The sequence below is a fragment of the Bos mutus genome, chromosome 12, assembly GCF_027580195.1.
Source record: "Bos mutus isolate GX-2022 chromosome 12, NWIPB_WYAK_1.1, whole genome shotgun sequence".
NCBI lineage: Eukaryota > Metazoa > Chordata > Mammalia > Artiodactyla > Bovidae > Bos > Bos mutus.
The window spans coordinates 69,969,966-69,988,630 of record NC_091628.1 but is presented as its reverse complement, the minus strand read 5'-3'; the positions used below and the strand labels follow the sequence as shown (position 1 = coordinate 69,988,630).

At 39.0% G+C, this 18,665-nt stretch overlaps 1 non-coding gene across 1 annotated transcript in view; it reads left to right on the top strand.

The window, feature by feature from the left end:
* Positions 1–18,665, top strand: part of LOC102287322 (ATP-binding cassette sub-family C member 4) — a 236,515-nt gene that overhangs the window by 114,756 nt on the left and 103,094 nt on the right. Inside the window, exons 14-19 of the transcript XR_011466364.1 lie at positions 3,062–3,158; positions 8,942–9,151; positions 10,373–10,513; positions 11,309–11,346; positions 11,737–11,831; positions 14,185–14,331. This is a non-coding gene — a transcript (ATP-binding cassette sub-family C member 4). The remainder of the gene's footprint in view (positions 1–3,061; positions 3,159–8,941; positions 9,152–10,372; positions 10,514–11,308; positions 11,347–11,736; positions 11,832–14,184; positions 14,332–18,665) is intronic.

Genomic DNA, 18,665 nt, shown 5'->3' with positions numbered 1-18,665 from the left:
AGTCAAGTTGGCCTTAGAAAGCATCACTACGAACAAAGCTAGTGGAGGTGATGGAATTCCAGTTGAGCTATTCCAAATCCTGAAAGATCATGCCGTGAAAGTGCTGCATTCAATATGCCAGCAAATTTGGAAAACTCAGCAGTGGCCACAGGACTGGAAAAGGTTAGTTTTCATTCCAATCTCAAAGAAAGGCAATGCCAAAGAATCCTCAAACTACTGCACAATTGCACTCCTCTCACATGCTAGTAAAGTAATGCTCAAAATTCTCCAAGCCAGGCTTCATCAGTACGTGAATCATGAACTTCCAGATGTTCAAACTGGTTTTAGAAAAGGCAGAGGAACCAGAGACCAAATTGCCAACATCTGCTAGATCATGGAAAAAGCAAGAGAGTTCCAGAAAAACATCTATTTCTGTTTTATTGACTATGTCAAAGCCTTTGACTGTGTGAATCACAATAAACTGTGAAAATTCTGAAAGAGATGGCAATACCAGATCACCTGATCTGCCTCTTAAGAAACCTGTATGCAGGTCAGGAAGCTGGCATATGAGAGGAAGGGACTCACTGCAAAGGGGTACAAGGAATTTTGGGGGGATGATGAAAATATTCCAATCCATGACTCTGATGATGGTAAGCTACTGCATAACTTTTTAAACTTATTGATTTGTATAATGAAGTGCTGAATTTTATTTTTCATTTAATATTCTTCAATAAAAGTGATTAATATTTAAAAAAAAAAAAAAAAAAAAGAAACCTGTATGCAGGTCAGGAAGCAACAGTTAGAACTGGAAATGAAACAACAGACTGGTTCCAAATAGGAAAAGGAGTACGTCCCAGCTTATTTAACTTATATGCAGAATACATCATGAGAAACACTGGGCTGGAAGAAACACAAGCTGGAATCAAGATTGCTGGGAGAAATATCAATAACCTCAGATATGCAGATCACACCACCGTTATTGCAGAAAATGAAGAGGAACTAAAAAGCCTCTTGATGAAGGTGAAATTGGAGAGTGAAAAAGTTGGCTTAAAACTCAACATTCAGAAAATGAAGATCATGGCATCTTGTCCCATCACTTCATGGGAAATAGATGGGGAAACACTGGAAACAGTGTCAGACTATTTTTTGGGCTCCAAAATCACTGCAGATGGTGACTGCAGACATGAAAATAAAAGATGCTTACTCCCTGGAAGAAAAGTTATGACCAACCTAGATACAATATTGAAAAGCAGAGAAATTACTTTGCTAACAAAGGTCTGTCTACTCAAGGCTATGGTTTTTCCAGTGGTCATGTATGGAGGTGAGAGTTGGACTATGAAGAAACTAAGCGCCAAAGAATTGATGCTTTTGAACTGTGGTGTTGGAGAAGACTCTTGAGAGTCCCTTGAACTTCAAAAAGGTCAAACAAGTCAGTTCTAAAAGAAATCAGTCCTGAATATTCATTGGAAGGACAGATACTGAAGCTGAAACTCCAATCCTTTGGCCACCTGATGCAAAGAGCCAACTCATTGGAAAAGACCCTGACACTGGGAAAGATTGAAGGCAAAAGGAGAAGGGGGCAGCAGAGGATGAGATGGTTAGATACCATCATTGACTTAATAGACATGAATTTGAGCAAACTGTGGAGACAGTGGAGGACAGGGAAGCCTGGTGTGCTGCAGTCCATGGGGTCAAAGAGAGTTGGACATGACTTATGGACTGATTGACAACAATTCCATGAAAAACTTTAATACAAAAGCTGAACTAAGACATGTCAAAAGGTAAAAATAAATCTGTTTGGAATTAATGAAATGATGCTGAATGTGTCTGCATCCCAGGGTCTTTTTTCTGATCACAGACCCTGTGTCCAGAGTGTCCCCTCAGAGTTTTTCTATTCTGAGTCCAAAGCATATGACCACTTGTGGTTAGGGAGGAGTGGGGAAGGGAGCTGGCATTTACTGAGCAGATGGGTGGTTAGATTTCTCAGAACATGTGATTGTCATTGATGTTGTTCTGAGATGCAGAAACTGAGGCTTAGTGGCTTGTCTGATGGAACTGAGCTGCAGTCTACTGCCTCCAGGTTCTCCATCTGACTCATTCAGCAGGCTGAGCTCTGGCCCATGTTCCTGAGATTTGCTTTGTGAGGGTGCAGGGCACTCAGAGTACCTGCCTGGAGCCCTGCCCATGTTCACTGGGGCCTTGGACCTGGCTACTCACTTCTCTGAAGGGGTTGTGGACCTTGTAGGAAGAGACTGGGGCTGAGTTCCTTGGGGTCTGCGTTTAAAATGTAGGGGCAGTTTGAGGGGGTTGCTGTGAAAAAAAAAACTTAAGTTTGGATAGTTTGGGGGGGGTCTTGGCTAAGAGAATTGTGTGTCTTGAGCTGTTGGATTATTTCCTCTAATTTGAGCCATTTGGACTCTCATCTTTCATTTTCATATTCAGAAAGTTTTTGGTTCAAATGAAAAGTTTAATTCCTGGTTGGGATGGAATGTTGCAGAGATGTATGGAGGCCACATTAGCATTCATTTTCTGTCTAATGCTATTTGGGAAGAAGTGTCTAGAAAATGCACTCTGGCAAAGGTTACCAAGAGTCTATTAATTTGTTGTTGTTACTATGTACATTATAAATCATAAACAATCACTTAGAAAACTGCCTGAGAAAAATGTAAAGAGTTTTAAATGACATAGATTCCTCTTCTCCCATTCCTGTATAGTGATGAAATAGTATTTTAGTTCAGTTAGTTGTTCAGTATTGGTCAGTTGTTTATTATCATCAAATGTGTAAATAATTGATGAGTTTTTTGAGGAAAAAAAAAAAAAAAGCTGTTGGTGCCTCCTTCACTGGACTGGTTTTTAGAATTTTTGAACAGAGCTGGATTCAGGTTTGCTGCTGATGAATTTGAGGACTTAGTCAGATTTATTGATTTATATTGGTACTTAATTTGTATTATGTATTTGATATTTAAACCATGGATCTTCAACTCCTGTGTTGTCTTTGTCTCATTATGTTTTCAAAATATGTGTTTTCAATTGGAAGCACCCCCATTCATGTTTTTACATACTGTACCTTTTACGTTTGTAGGTGTATTTGCCAAGTCTTGCATGAGAAGATCACAATCTTAGTGACTCATCAGTGGCAGTACCTGAAAGATGCAAGTCAGATTCTGCTATTGGAAAAGGTAAGTAATTTCTAGAAGTCTGTGGAACTTGCTGACACTCAGGTGTGTTGAAGGTCAGACCTCCCAACAGGTCACTCTCTTTGGATTAATGGTAAATGCCCTCTTCTCCCTCAGTTGTACACTCCCTTCTTCTCAGAGCTGGTGGTATTCTTACATTTGAGGATGAATCCAAAGGCCTGTAGAAATGTCACTATTACACTGTAAGCCACATAAAGCTTAAAGTGTATAGAAGCACAACCACAAGGCTACTGAATCATCACTGTTCTAGTAAAATTGTTAAGGATACTGATGGCAATGTTTTTTAAAACTTTTTGTTTTCCTTTTCCAGGATTTAAGCCAAGTTGTATTGTTTGGAAATTAGAGATACTAAGACCTGTTTGTAGTCACATGATTGTCATGCAGTTTGCCTGAAGAGCATCTTCCATTAGTACAGGAAGCAAGGTTGGGTAGCCAAGCACCTGGGTCAGAGACACCTTCTCTGCTGGTGTTGCCAGTCGCTGGTCTCCCTGCCCAGGTCTCTATGTGCCCAATACATGTGAGAGCCTGTGCAGCAGGAGGACAAGGCCCTGCCCTCACGGGGCTCCTGTTCTTATGGGGACAGATATGACAAAGAAGGTGACATCCTGGCTGCCTCCCTGAGGAGCTGGTGCCTCACAGGTCTGAGTGACATGAAGGTGGGGACTGTGCTGTCACCTGGGAGGGGGAATCTGAGGCAGGGAGTCTTAAGGAAGGAGCTGACCTGGCAGGTTGGAGGAACATCAGGAAGACCAGCATGTCTGAGGAGACTGAGCAGGGGATGTGGAGGGAGCTGGTCTCTGAGCAGTGGGCAGTGAGCCCAGAAGTGAGATGGAAGCCTTGGATGGTCCAGAGCAGAGGAGGATGTGGTCTGATTTTTAAAAGATTCCTCTGATGGTCACTGGAGAGGTGACAGCAGAAGCAGTTACAAGGCTTAGTAAAGCTGAGAAGACAGAAGTGTGGGCTCAGGCTAGAGTATCAGTTTCTAGCTGCTGTAACAAAGTACTGCAAACTGGGTGACTTCAAACAACAGAAATTTATTTTATTTTCTTGAAATATAGTTGATTTTCAATATTGTATTAAATTCTGCTGTACAGTAAAGTGATTCAGTTATACATATACATATATTTATTTTTAAATATTCTTTTCCATTATGGTTTATTATAGGATACTGAATATAATTCTTTGTGTGCTACACAGTAGGACCTTGTTGTTTATCCATTCCATTTATAATGCTTACATCTGCTAATCTGAAACCTCATACTCAAAGTCTCCCCAGCTCCTTCCCTGTTGGGAAACTATAGGTCTGTTCTTTCTGTCCTAAAAACAACAGAGATTTATTGTCTCCCTGGTCTGGAGGCTACAGACCAGGCCACAGCCCTGCTAGTCCAGGTGCTGGCAGGGCTGTGTTCTCCCTGAAGGCTGCAGGAGAGAATCCTTCCTTCCTGCCACTGGTGTGTGCCCAGTTTTCCTTGTGTTCTTTGGCTTCCAGCTGCAGTATTGTGGTCTCTGCTTCTGATACCACGTGGCCATTATCCCTTGTTTGTCTGAGTCTCTTCTGTTCTCATAAGGACATCAGTCATTTTAGATTTAGGGTCTTCCTGCTCCAGTATGACCTCATCTTAGCTTGATTGCATCTGCAAAGACCCTGCTTCCAAATAAGGTCAATTTACAGGTATCATGTTTAGGGCTTGAACATACCTTTTTAAGGGGCTACCATTCAGTGCACAATACATCACATGATTGGGAGTGGGTTGGAGATTAGTGAGAATTTTTCAGACTTGGTAATTGTTTGATGTTTCACCCCTTAGTTTGTCTGTGTCTGTGCCTCAGCACCTCTGTTGTTAACCCTTGTCTCTTTCAACAGACCCATGGCCAAATCTCTCACTTATCAAATGAATTTCTGCTCTAAGAAAGATTATTAAAACATAGCATCTCTACCTCTCAAAGCAATTCCATATGTAGACTGTTCTCTACTCCTCCAGGAATGTGGAGCTCAGATTTCTTAAGCTTGAGACCAGTTAACTTCACATGCAAAGCAGATGATGTGCTGTGCTTGGTAACTCAGTCATGTCCAACTCTTTGTTACCCCAGACTCCTCTGTCCATGGGGATTCTCCAGGCAAGAATACTGGAGTGTGTTGCCATTCCATCCTTCAGGGGATCTTCCCATCCCAGGGATTGAACCCAGGTCTTTTGCATTGCAGGCAGATTCTTTACCATCTAGGCCACCAGAGAAGTCCAAGAATACTGGAGTTGGTAGCCTATCCCTTCTCCAGGGGATACTCCTAACCCAGGGATTGAACCAGGGTCTCCTGCATTGCAGGTGGATTCTTTACCTGCTGAGCTACCAGGGAAGCCCACAGAGCAGGTGATACTAGTATGTAAAACCCTGCATTGGCAGTATTGAGTACAGAATGGTGAGAGGCACAATAACATATTTAGCCAGTCCCTAGATGTTTTGGGGCCCCCTTATTGATTCTTTTGAGAATACCATCCTCAATTTTAGAACAACAATTTGTCCACTAGTGAGCACCCCTGGATGAGTTGGGGTCCATCCTTTCTATTTGTCTGATCTCTCTCACACCAGAGGGGGATGGCATGCCTCCTTGTCCCCTTGGAATTGTTAGGGCTTGGCTGCTGAGTGAAATTACTGTCTTTGTACCACTAGTAATTTCCTTGTGCAGCTTACAGATACTAAGTAGAAAGTGGTAATTTCATTAAATAAGGTGTATGTATTTTGTCTCTCAAGTGGCACAAGACACAATATATCTTGAATAAAATTCTAATTCTTCAGTATCAAATGGTTCCCAAAGGTTTCATAGGGTTTCTTCCAGGGGACCACCTCAGGAGATAGGATGAGAGGGGTCAAAGGTAGGGTCATGGGACACTTTCTTCTACTTGATCCACCTTAACCAGATTCCCTCTTTTGATTGGTTTTGCATCCTGAAATTTTGGCCTCATATTTTGTTTGCCACTGAGTGAATTAGCTGTGTCTTGTTTCATGGGGTTAGAAAACAGTGAAAGCACCTGCATATGGGAGTTCCAAAGAACAGCAACGAGAAATAAGAAAACCTTCCTCAGTGATCAATGCAAAGAAACAGAGGAAAACAATAGAATGGGGAAGACTAAGGATCTCTTCAAGAAAATTAAAGATACCAAGGGAACATTTCATGCAGAGATGGGCACAATAAATGACAGAAATGGTATGTACCGAACAGAAGCAGAAGATATTAAGAAGAGATGGCAAGAGTACACAGAAGAACTGTAGAAAAAAGATCTTAATGATTCAGATAACCACAATGGTGTGATCACTCACCTAGAGACAGACAGACTGGAGTGTGAAGTCAAGTGGGCCTTAGAAAGCCTCACTATATAAAAAAAAATAAAATTAAAAAATTAAAAAACAAAACAAAAAAAGAGAAAGCCTCACTATGAACAAAGCTAGTGGCAGTGATGGAATTCCAGGTGAGCTGTTTTAAACCTTAAAAGATGATGTTGTGAAAGTGCTGCACTCAATATGCCAGCAAATTTGGAAAACTCAGCAGTGGCCACAGGACTGGAAAGGGTCAGTTATCATTCCAATCCCAAAGAAAGGCAATGCAAAGAATATTCAAACTACCACACAGTTGCACTTATCTCACACTCTAGCAAAGTAATGCTCAAAATTCTCCAAGCTAGGCTTCAACAGTACATGAACTGAGAACTTTCAGATGTTCATGTTGTATTTAGAAAAGGCAGAGGAACCAGAGATCAAATTGCCAACATCCATTGGATCATTGAAAAAGCAAGAGAGTTCCAGAAAAACATTTACTTCTGCTTTATTGACTCTGCTAAAGCCTTTGTCTGTAGATCACAACAAACTGTGGAAAATTCTTCAAGAGATGGAAATACCAGACTACCTGACCTGCCTCCTGAGAAATCTGTATGCAGGTCAAGAAGAAACAGTTAGAACCAGACACAAAACAGAAGACTGATTCCAAATGAGGAATGGAGCATGTCAAGACTTTATATTGTCACCTTATATATTTAACTTCTATGCAGAGTACATCATGTTAAATACTGGGCTGGATGAAGCACAAGCTGGAATCAAGATTGCCAGGAGATTATCAATAACTTCAGATATGCAGATAGCATCACCCATAAGGCAGAAAGCAAAGAAGAACTAAAGAGACAGTCTCTTGATGAAAGTGAAAGAGGAGAGTGAACAATCTGGCTTAAAACTCAACATTCAAAAAATGAAGATCATGGCATCTGATCCCATCACTTTATGGCAAATAGACAGGGAAACAAAGGAAACAGTGACAGACTTTATATTTTTTGGCTCCAAAATCACTGCAGATGGTGATTGCAGCCATGAAATTAAAAGATGCTTGCTCTTTGGAAGAAAAGCTATGACCAACCTAGATAGCATTTTAAAAAGCAGAGACATTACTTTGCCAACAAATGTCCATCTAGTCAAAGCTATGGTTTTTCCATTAGTCATGTATGGATGTGAGAGTTGGATCATAAAGAAAGCTGAGCATGGAAGAATTGATGCTTTTGAACTATGGTGTTAGAGAAGACTCTTGAGAGTCCTTTGAACCACAAGGAGATCCAACCAGTCAATCCTCAAGGAAATCAGTCCTGAATGTTCATTGGAAGGAATGATGCTGAAGCTGAAGCTCCAGTATTTTGGCCTCCGGATATGAAGAACTGACTCATTGGAAAAGGCCCTGATTCTGATAAAGATTGAAGGCGGGAAGAGAAGGTGACAACAGAGGATGCAATGGTTGGATGGCATCACTGACTCAGTGGACATGAGTTTGAGTAAACTCCAGGAGTTGGTGATGGACAGGGAGGCCTGGTGTCCTGCAGTCCATGGGGTCTCAGAGAGTCAGACACGACCAAGCAACTGAACTGAATTGAACTGGAGGGAGGGAAACTGAAGTAAAATATCATGTATTTTCAAAAAACTTGATTAGATTGGCAGTAGCTTAAGCAGTTACCTGATCTGAGGAGGCCTGGTTATCTGCTTGTGATTGGTTGTTTTTAAGTTTTCCTCTCAAATTTGAAGAATCTCCACTGATTCTGGGTTAGGTTTTGGTTTGCTGCCAAGGCTTTAGAACCACTCTAGTGTCATGGCCTTCTTTTTAATGACTTGAACAGAAAGAATATTAAATTTGCAGTTGGGAACTTTCTGAGTTTGTGGGGAAGTTATAAAGACAGTGAAGACACAGATAATGGATTCTCTGTCCAGAGCTACTTTTTACAGGTCTTGTCCCAGCTGAACACATGGCTTCTGTGATAGTGACATGGTCAGCAAAGATTTGATGAATGATTCTTACCTATGCAGATGTGCTTGTGCCCATCTCTGTGACAGTCTCAAATTTGTTTCCTGGAATATCTTTTCCAATTGACTTTTTTAAAAATTCTGTTTGTCACATGAAATTTATCTGAATTGTCTAAAAAAACTCTTTTGATACTTCTACTGGCATCTATAGTTTTTGCTTCCCTAAGTGCCCACAGTAGTTATCTCAATGGCCTCCATTTTTAACACATAAGCACACATTTCTTTCATATCTGCCAGCATCTTACACAGTATTTGGTTTGGCAGAGGACAGAAGGCTTATACTGAAATAGATTTGTGAACTATAATTCCAGACCTAAAAATATTTTCTTAAAAAAGTTATAGTTTAATACCAGTTAACATTTCTTGATTAGTATTTAAATTAGATTATATTATCTAATGCAAGTACATTTATCTCAAGTTTAAAATTTTTATTTTAGGGTGAAATGGTGCAAAAAGGGACTTATGCTGAGTTACTGAAATCTGGGATAGATTTTGCTTCCCTTTTAAAGAAGGAGAATGAGGAGGCTGAACCATCTCCAGTTCCTGAATCTCCCACTATGAGGACTCAGACCTCTTCTGAGTCTTCAGTTCAGTCTCAACAGTCTTCCACACCCTTGTTGAAAGATGCAGCTGCAGAAGACCAAGATGTGAGTTTCTCATTCTGCAACATCCTGGTCTGTCTGCTTTTGATGGCTGTTCAGTCTTCTCCTCTCATGACATCTTGTCTCAAATTAAAAAAGTTTTCAGGGCCTTATTCCATGGAATTGGTAGAATTAAATTGCTCTCTGACCAGGGTTCTCCTCTGGGTATAGGATGATGAATCTTATCAAGATCAGTAGTGGGTACACTGCTATGAATTTCTGGGTGTATGTTTATAATGGCTTCCAGCTTCCCTTTTACATCCAGAGGCTTACTATGAAGACCCTCTCCTATCAAATCCTGCTGTGACCACATTAAATCAGCTATTTTTTCCTACATATTGGAATGTTCTGGCACTGCAGATGACTGATTGTCATATTCTGTCTTGGTGTCAGAAGGTTTGTGATAGACCAGAGATAACGTGTGCTAAGGACCTGACACACAGCAGACAATGATTAGTCCTCACATTCCACACTCAGGAATCACTGAAATTCAGGAACCACATAGATTCAAATCATATGCTGTCCTCCTGCTATCCAAACTCACCTTACTCCAACTTGTTGTGTGAACTCAGCTTATTGTATTTGAATAGTATTTTGAGGCCCAGCTATGTTTTATGTTTTCATCATTGAATGACACAAGTCATCTAGAAGGATACATTAGCTACATATCATTTTGTGTGTTATTTTGGAACAAACTTCTGCATTCATATTTGAATTGGATATGTTTTGCATGTGCTGAAAGTCATAATATCCTATTTTATTCTTTAGTCATATAATTTATTTTTTAATTGGAGTATAACTGCTTTACAATGTTGTGTTGCTTTCCATTGTGCAATGAGGTGAATCTGCTCTATGTATACATATATCCCCTCCCTCTTGGACTCCCTTTCCCCCCTACACCCCTGTCCCAAACATCTAGATCATCACAGAGCACTGCTACTTTAAGCAAAGCCACACAACAATGAATAACCTTGTGCAAATGATATTTCCTTATTTCTGATAGATAACTAGAAGTAGTATGGCTGGGTCCAAGAGCCAATGCATATATGGTTTGGTTAGATATTTTCATACCTTCTCCATAGGAGATGGACCATCTTGCACTCCTACCAGCATGTGAGGTGTGTCTGTTTTCACCACAGAATTGCAATTTAGGGCATTGTTGAACTTTTGTAGTTTTGTAGTTCATTATTTAAAATTTTGTCTTTCACTACCATTTTTCCCTCCAAGACTGAGAATATACAGGATACACTATCTGAGGAGAGACGTTTAGAAGGAAAAGTTGGTTTTAAGACCTATAAGAATTACTTCAGAGCTGGTGCTCACTGGTCTGTCATCATTTTCCTTATTCTAGTAAACATAGCAGCTCAGGTAAGTAAGGAAATTTGTTTTGGTGTGTTCCCTTAGCTTGATGTGCACATACTATTTATACTGTACCTATATTTAATTATTATTATGTTTCTGAAGAGATTTATTTAAAAAAAAAAAACTGGCTCATGAAGCTGTGGGATCTACCTGGGTGAATCTGAAAGCAGAAGAGCAGGCCTGCAGGCTGGAACCTCAGGCAGGAGCTGCAGTCTTAAGGCAGAATTTCTTCCTCCTCCAGGAAGCTTCAGGTTGTGCTCTTACAGCCTTCGACTGACTGGATGAGGCCCACCACATTGTTGATGGTTATTTTTACTTAAGGTGACTAATTATAGATATGAACCACAATCCACAAAATATACCTTCACATTAATATCTACAGGAGTGTTTGATTAAGTGACCAGAGACTAGAATGGCCAAGATGACACAGAAAACTGACCATCACAGTACTGTAAAGAGTCTTCCTTCAAAACACTGAGCATTTACACTCCTACTTTTTTTTTGACATGTACTTGGATTTGCACTCAAATATGCTATCTTTGGGTAACAAAATAAGTGAGGCTTATTGGTGTGTGTTTGTGACAGAGTCTAGGAAAAAAAAAAAAAGAATGCCTTTTAGAGATATTAAAATATAACATACCCTCCCCTGACCTCTCATCATCTGGGATGTGGGGCTTGACACAGACCTGAGTCGGAAGGACCATCTCCCTGTTCTCAAACCTTTCCGTCCCCCATCCTAGTGAGTGGGGTGTGAGGGCTCAGTAATGTCAGTGTGTGAGTGACTGTTGTTTCCTGTTCTAGGTTGCCTATATCTTGCAAGATTGGTGGCTTTTAAACTGGTGAGTGATTCCTGCTCTGGTCCAAAGTACTGTGAAGTCTACACAGAGCCTCACTTTCCCACAGGGTCAGGGGGAGGGGTGGGGATTGTTCAGCCTCCTCTTCTGACCCTCATGTAGTTTCCCTGAAGAAAAATCATAGTTCCTGCTGGACTGTGACCCTCCCATGGTCTCTCTCCATGTCTCACTCTCAGAAGCTTCCTCACAGACATTTTTGAGAATTGAAAGCTGTGATTCAAGTGGTATCTCTATAAGGTAGAGAGACATAGGGCCCTTAGAGCTGGGAACCATTTTCTAGCATTAAATTCATCTCCTAAATCAAGGTTAATTTTTTTCTGGTATATATGTATATTCTATCTATAGCATAATATTTTTTTCTTCCCTGTTCCATAGGGCAAATGAACAGGATACTCTTAATATCACGGCACATGAAAAAGGAAATATAACAGAGATGATTGATCTGGACTGGTACTTAGGAATTTTTTCAGGTAAAGCTGAATCATCTGGTCTATTATACTAGAGTTTGAGGTGCTTACAAGGAGCCTGTGTGAGCAACTAGGGCTTCCAGGAGAAATTCAGAAATACATCAACAAATAAGAGTCTGACTCGCATATTTACTCTATTAATTAATTGGAATAATTATTTAAAAAATCTACTAGAAGAAGATGAATGAAGACTCTTAATTTGCTCTGTATTGGATTTTGAACTTAAACTAGAATTGAACATCCAGAAAATCAGCCACTGGAAACGTGCTACTGTCTATTCTGATAGGTTGCTTTATCTAAATCTTATTATATGGATGGACAAGGGGATTAGAAATGGATCCCCACCCAGTGGTTTGAATTTTTCCAGTTCTGTCTGAATAAACCCTGTCTTTTATTGAACTTAGATGAATTCCTCTGGCAGCAAGGGCCCCCAAGCAAAAGCACTATTTTCTTGCAGGTATGCAAACTCCCCTTTGCCACACTGCTCATCTCATGGGCTTCACCAATTACTTAAGAGAGAAGCTAAGTAGGGAGAAATCCAGTGTCTGGGAATTAATTAGGATTCCTTCTCTTTCTTACCTTGAGATCACAATGTTATTGCACCTCCAATTGTATGATTAATTTAACATCTGGCTTGCCAGACTAATATTAATTAATATGGCTCTGTTTTCACAAGAGTGCCTAAAATATGTGTAGCATTGCATACTTTCAAAAGGAAATCCTCATCTAAAATTTTAAATTATTTGACAAGAAACATGCATACTAACTTTCTGCAAAGATACAGTGAATTAGATCTTTGTAAGAACTCACTCATTGAAATTTGGTATTTCTTTTGTTGATCACTTGCTAAGAAACCTAAATCCGTTAGTTGTTTACCTTCTGAATTGGTGGACTGTGGGGGCTTAAAGGAAGAAGGAAAAGATTCTGTTGTATATTCATTTAGGATAGTCAGCTAAGGCAGATACCTGTTGATGGAATTCAGGCATTTGAACAGCTTTCAGAGTTGGAATAACAGTGATGTGAAAAGCTGAAGGAGAAAAAATATTTGATGGAATATTTATAACAGAAGTTATTTCCAGTTTCCTTAGTATCATGGGTTCAAGAGATGTTTGAAGGGCTATTTTAATTTTTATATGCATAGTAAACACTTATTTATGTCATAAATAAAACAAATTTCAATAATTATGTGCATTTACAAATGCTTTTTGTTTCTATAAAACAATGAGAATAGATGCTCTTTTAGGTTAATTATCTTGTGTTAAGATATAATTTGTATTTTCTTGCAATTCAACTATTTAAGACATTTTCTACTTGTAACTTAGTATGGTATTTTCCTATTTTTAAAGCTACTGGGTATTTTGTACAATGAAATGAAATAATTTCTCCTGTTTCCCGTTAATTCACATGCTGGTACCAAAGCATACCACAATTTCACATTATGGAAAATTTTGTAAATAGATTTGAAACATGGAGAAAGAACGATTAACTACTTTTTATAATTAATTTTTCTGCTGAGTTTTTATTCAGTTCAGTTCAGTTCAGTAGCTCAGTCGTGTCGGACTCCTTGCGACCCCATGAATTGCAGCATGCCAGGCCTCCCTGTCCATCACCAACTCCTGGAGTTCACCCAAACTCATGTCCAAAAGATTCGGTGGCATCCAGCCATCTCATCCTCTGTTGTTTCCATTCTCCTCCTGCCCCAATCCCTCCCAGCATCAGAGTCTTTTATATGAATCAACTCTTCACATTAATGGCCAAAGTATTGGAGTTTCAACTTTACAATCAGTCCTTCCAAAGAACACCCAGGACTGATCTCCTTCAGAATGGACTGGTTGGATCTCCTTGCAGTCCAAGGGACTCTCAAGAGACTTCTCCAACACCACAGTTCAAAAGCATCAATTCTTCGATGCTCAGCTTTCTTCACAGTCCAACTCTCACATCCATACATAACTACTGGAAAAACCATAGCCTTGACTAGATAGACCTTAGTTGGAAAAGTAATGTCTCTGCTTTTGAATAGTTTTTATTAGAACTTGCAGATTGAGTTTGGAAAGCCTAGAATGAAATTGTAGTTTACACTTCACTTTTTCTTCACATGTGGTTTCTGTTTAATGAAAGTAAAATACTGATTTTCATATTCTTTTTAATGTCTCTTGTGAATGCATTAAACTCTTACAGAATCCATTCTATATATGTATCTAAACTTATTTATTTCAAATTCTATATATAAAATTTATATGTAAATTCTTTTTATAGTGGAAAATACATAATATCTTTATAAACTGCTTGCTGTACTTCAGTATCGTTGAAGAAAAGACAGAGATTTTATGTTATAAGTGACATTTCTTTATTTCAGGTTTAACTGCATCTAGTCTCCTTTTTGGTGTCACAAGATCTCTCTTGGCATTGTACATCCTTGTTAATTCTTCACAAACTTTGCACAACAAAATGTTGAAGTCCATTTTGAGAGTTCCGGTATTGTTCTTTGATAGAAATCCAGCGGGTAAGTCAGACACCAGTTTTCTCAGTAAATATATCTTAACACATTTAGTGCTTTGCCATGTTCTGGTATTTGAAAATGGAAGAGATGCTTGGAAGAAATCACTGTGTGTGTCGATTCATTTTCTACAAAAATCTTCACTGATATATTTCCTCTTACTAGAGAAAATTTGAATATAGGCGCATATAAGCTTTTCATTTATGTGTGTGGGGGAAGGTAAATCAGTGTTCACTTAGCAGAATGATTTAGAAATCCATTTGTTGTATGGCTTATGAAACACCATATATTTGTTTTAAAAATGTATTTATTTTAATTGGAGGGTAATTAATTTATAATATTGTGGTGGTCTTGCCATACATCATCATGAATCAGCCATGGGTGCACAATTGTCCCTTCATCCTGAACCCTCCTCCCACCTCCCTCCACCTCATCCCCCAGGATTGTCCCAGAGTACCAGCTTGAGTGCCCTGCTTCATTCATTGAACTTGCATTGGTCATCTATTTTACATATGGTAATATACATGTTTCAATTCTATTTTCTCAGATCATCCCACCCTTGCCTTCTCCCACATAGTCCAAAAGCCTGTTCTTTACAGGCTCTGTGTCTCTTTTGCTGCCTTGCATATAGGATCGTCATTACCGTCTTTCTAAATTCCATATATATGCGTTAATATTCTGTATTAGTGTTTGTCCTTCTGACTTACTTCACTCTGTATAATAGACTCCAGTTTCATCCACCTCATTTGAACTTACTAAAATGATTTTTTTTCGAGCTGAGTAATATTCCATTGTGTATATGTATCATAACTTCCTTATCCATTTGTCTGTTGATGAACATCTAGGTTGCTTTCATGTCCTAGGTATTGTAAACAGTGCTGTAAAGGACATTGAGGTGCATGTGTCTCTTTCAATTCTGGTTTCCTCAGTGTTTATGCCTAGCAGTGGGATTGTTGGGTCATATGGCAATTCTATAGCCAGTTTTTTAAGGAATCTCCACACCATTTTCCATAGTGGCTGTACTAGTTAGTGTTTCCACCAACAGTGTAGGAGGGAAATACCCTATATTTGATGTAAACATATTTAAATGTCCTAGACTAGTTGCTAAAACATGGACTCTTAAATAGCATTAAGTTAGGTTGTCCCATATGAAGAACCTTCTTACAAGTAATCTCCCTATAGGACACAGGCTATATATTTCTTTCTTTCATTGCCCTTTCATTCCTGGAATCACACAGCTCTGGCATGTTCTCCAGCTATGAGGTTTTCCTAATAAGGTAATGACTTCCAATTACATATAAGAGGCTTTGTATTATCTAACAGGTGAATCTTCAATAGTAAGTTTCGAATATGAGTGTCCCTGGAGGTTTACCAGTGGTTGATGCCTCCACCTTGAGGCCTTTCACCTGTCTTTGGAAGGTATCCTCCTAACTTGGGTTTCTATGAAGAGTTAGTTCATCAGTTAATTGGACACGTTCAGTCTGCCAGTTAATTAGACTTGTGCTGAGGCCCAGGGCAGCTTTGTTTTTGCAGGTGATGATTGACAGGACCTACTGAGGTACAGAGGTGGGCTGGAGGGAGGATGGAAGTAGTCTTGGACTGGCCATCAACTAGTCGTGTGATGAAGCCCAAAGCAAGTGCATACTACTTGGGCAGCCAAATATCAAGGCATGATATTATCATGATATAAGTATGGACTGTGGAGCCACCTTCCTAGGTTCAGTCCCAGTGCTAGTTCCTAATTGTGATAGCTGATTGTAGTTATGTTAATACTTATGTGTTAATTTCTCTGTGTCATAGTTTTCTCACCTGTAAAATAGAGATGCTGTTCATATCTACCATGTCACAATAACATGAAAATTAAACAGGTTAATATATTCAGAGGGCTTAGCACATGGTTAGTGCCTAATGAACCTTAGTGATGATGATGACATCATCACAAAGTCTGGGAACTTTGTCTTCTGTGGGATGGGAATAATGGCTGCCCTCCTTGTTTCATAAGACTTTTGTGAGAATTAAATAAGACTGTTTAGGGTAGTATCCTGTGAAAATTTATTCAGCACTTGTTTAGTTCAGGCACTGGATAAAACACAGGATAATAACCTGCAAAAGCCCACACAAATCTCATCTTACTATGAAACTGTAGACAGAAAGTGATTGGAGAAGTCTATGCTATTATGGCTGTGAACTTGTTCCACTTTGTCAGTTAATGCAAAAACTACAGTCATAAAGTTTGAAGCATTAAGTGGGACTGGATTTATTTCATCACAGCTTCTGAGTGCTCATGACCACAGTTAACCAGGTTCTTCATGTTCAAGACCTGTAGGCTTCTCCACATGCTGATTCATTTATTTTTCAAGGATTTGGGACCAAGTTTAAATTTTTGAGGTTGCTTATCTTAGAGCAGCTGGCACACTAGTGTTTATCTTGCTTCCTTTTCCTTGTATCTCTTAGCAGGACTTGATTGTTTCAAGAAAATAGAAGTCCAGATAAGTACTGCAAAGACAGGCCTAGTTTGCTCAAAAGGTTTAGGGGCAGAAAATTATTTATTTTCTCTTTTAATGATGTGTTAAATTAAACTCCTGTTTATAGTTTATTTTCAAAGTAGAATTTGTAATAAATTGTTTGTGGTGGGCTTTCTTTCTTGTATGTGATGGCATGAAGAGCAAACCACATATAGTGATTCTTTGGAACTTCTTTGGAAGTTCATAGATCCAGACTATTCAAGCTTCCAAGTTCTGTTGTCTGTCAATCAAGGAACTGAAACTGTTAAACAACTAATACATTTCCCTGGGGTTTATTTATGCTTTAAAAAAGTTTTGTGGGTTAAATATTTGATATCTGATAGTAGCTTTACCTCACAAACTTAGGCCTTTATGAAGTAAAGAGGAGGAATTATTTTTCACAGAGCTAGAACAAATAATTTCACAATTTTTATGGAAATACAAAAAACCTCAAATAGCCATGATCTTGAGAAAGAAGAATGGAACTGGAGGAATCAAATTTGGACTTCAAACTCTACAAAGCCACAGTTATCAAACAGTATGGTACTGGCACAAAGACAGAAATATAGATCAATGGAACAAAATAGAAATGCCAAGAGATAAATCCATTGCATATGGACACCTTATCTTTGACAAAGGAGGCAAGAATATACAATGGATTAAAGACAATCTCTTTAACAAGTGGTGCTGGGAAAACTGGTCAACCACTTGTAAAAGAATGAAACTAGAACACTTTCTAACACCATACACAAAAATAAACAAAAAATGGATTAAAGATCTAAACATAAGACCAGAAACTATAAAAAAAGCCTAGAGGAGAACATAGGCAAAACACTCTCTGACATACATCACAGCAGGATCCTCTATGACCCACCTCCCAGAATATTGGAAATAAAAGCAAAAATAAACAAATGGGACCTAATTAACCTTAAAAGCTTCTGCACATCAAAGGAAACTATCAGCAAGGTGAAAAAGACAGCCTTCAGAATGGGAGAAAAATAATAGCAAATGAAGCAACTGACAAACAACTAATCTCAAAAATATACAAGCAACTCCTACAGCTCAACTCCAGAAAAATAAATGACCCAATCAAAAAATGGGCCAAAGAACTAAATAGACATTTCTCCAAAGAAGACATACAGATGGCTAACAAACACATGAAAAGATGCTCAACATCAGTAATTATCAGAGAAATGCAAATCAAAACCACTATGAGGTACCATTTCACACCAGTCAGAATGGCTGCGATCCAAAAGTCTACAAATAATAAATGCTGGAGAGGATGTGGAGAAAAGGCAACCCTCTTACAATGTTGGTGGGAATGCAAACTAGTACAGCCTCTATGGAGAACAGTGTGGAGATTCCTTAAAAAACTGGAAATAGAACTGCCTTATGATCCAGCAATCCCACTGCTGGGCATACACACTGAGGAAACCAGAAGGGAAAGAGACACGTGTACCCCAGTGTTCATCGCCAGCAAATTTATAATAGCCAGGACATGGAAGCAACCTAGATGTCCATCAGCAGATGAATGGATAAGAAAGCTATGGTACATATACACAATGGACTATTACTCAGCCATTAAAAAGAATTCATTTGAATCAGTTCTAATGAGGTGGATGAAACTGGAGCCTATTACACAGAGTGAAGTAAGCCAGAAGGAAAAACACCAATACAGTATACTAATGCATATATATGGAATTTAGAAAGATGATAACAATAACTCTGTGTCCCTTGACAGCAACAGAGAGATCTGATGTATAGAACAGTCTTATGGACTCTGTGGGAGAGGGAGAGGATGGGAAGATTTGGGAGAATGACATTGAAACATGTAAA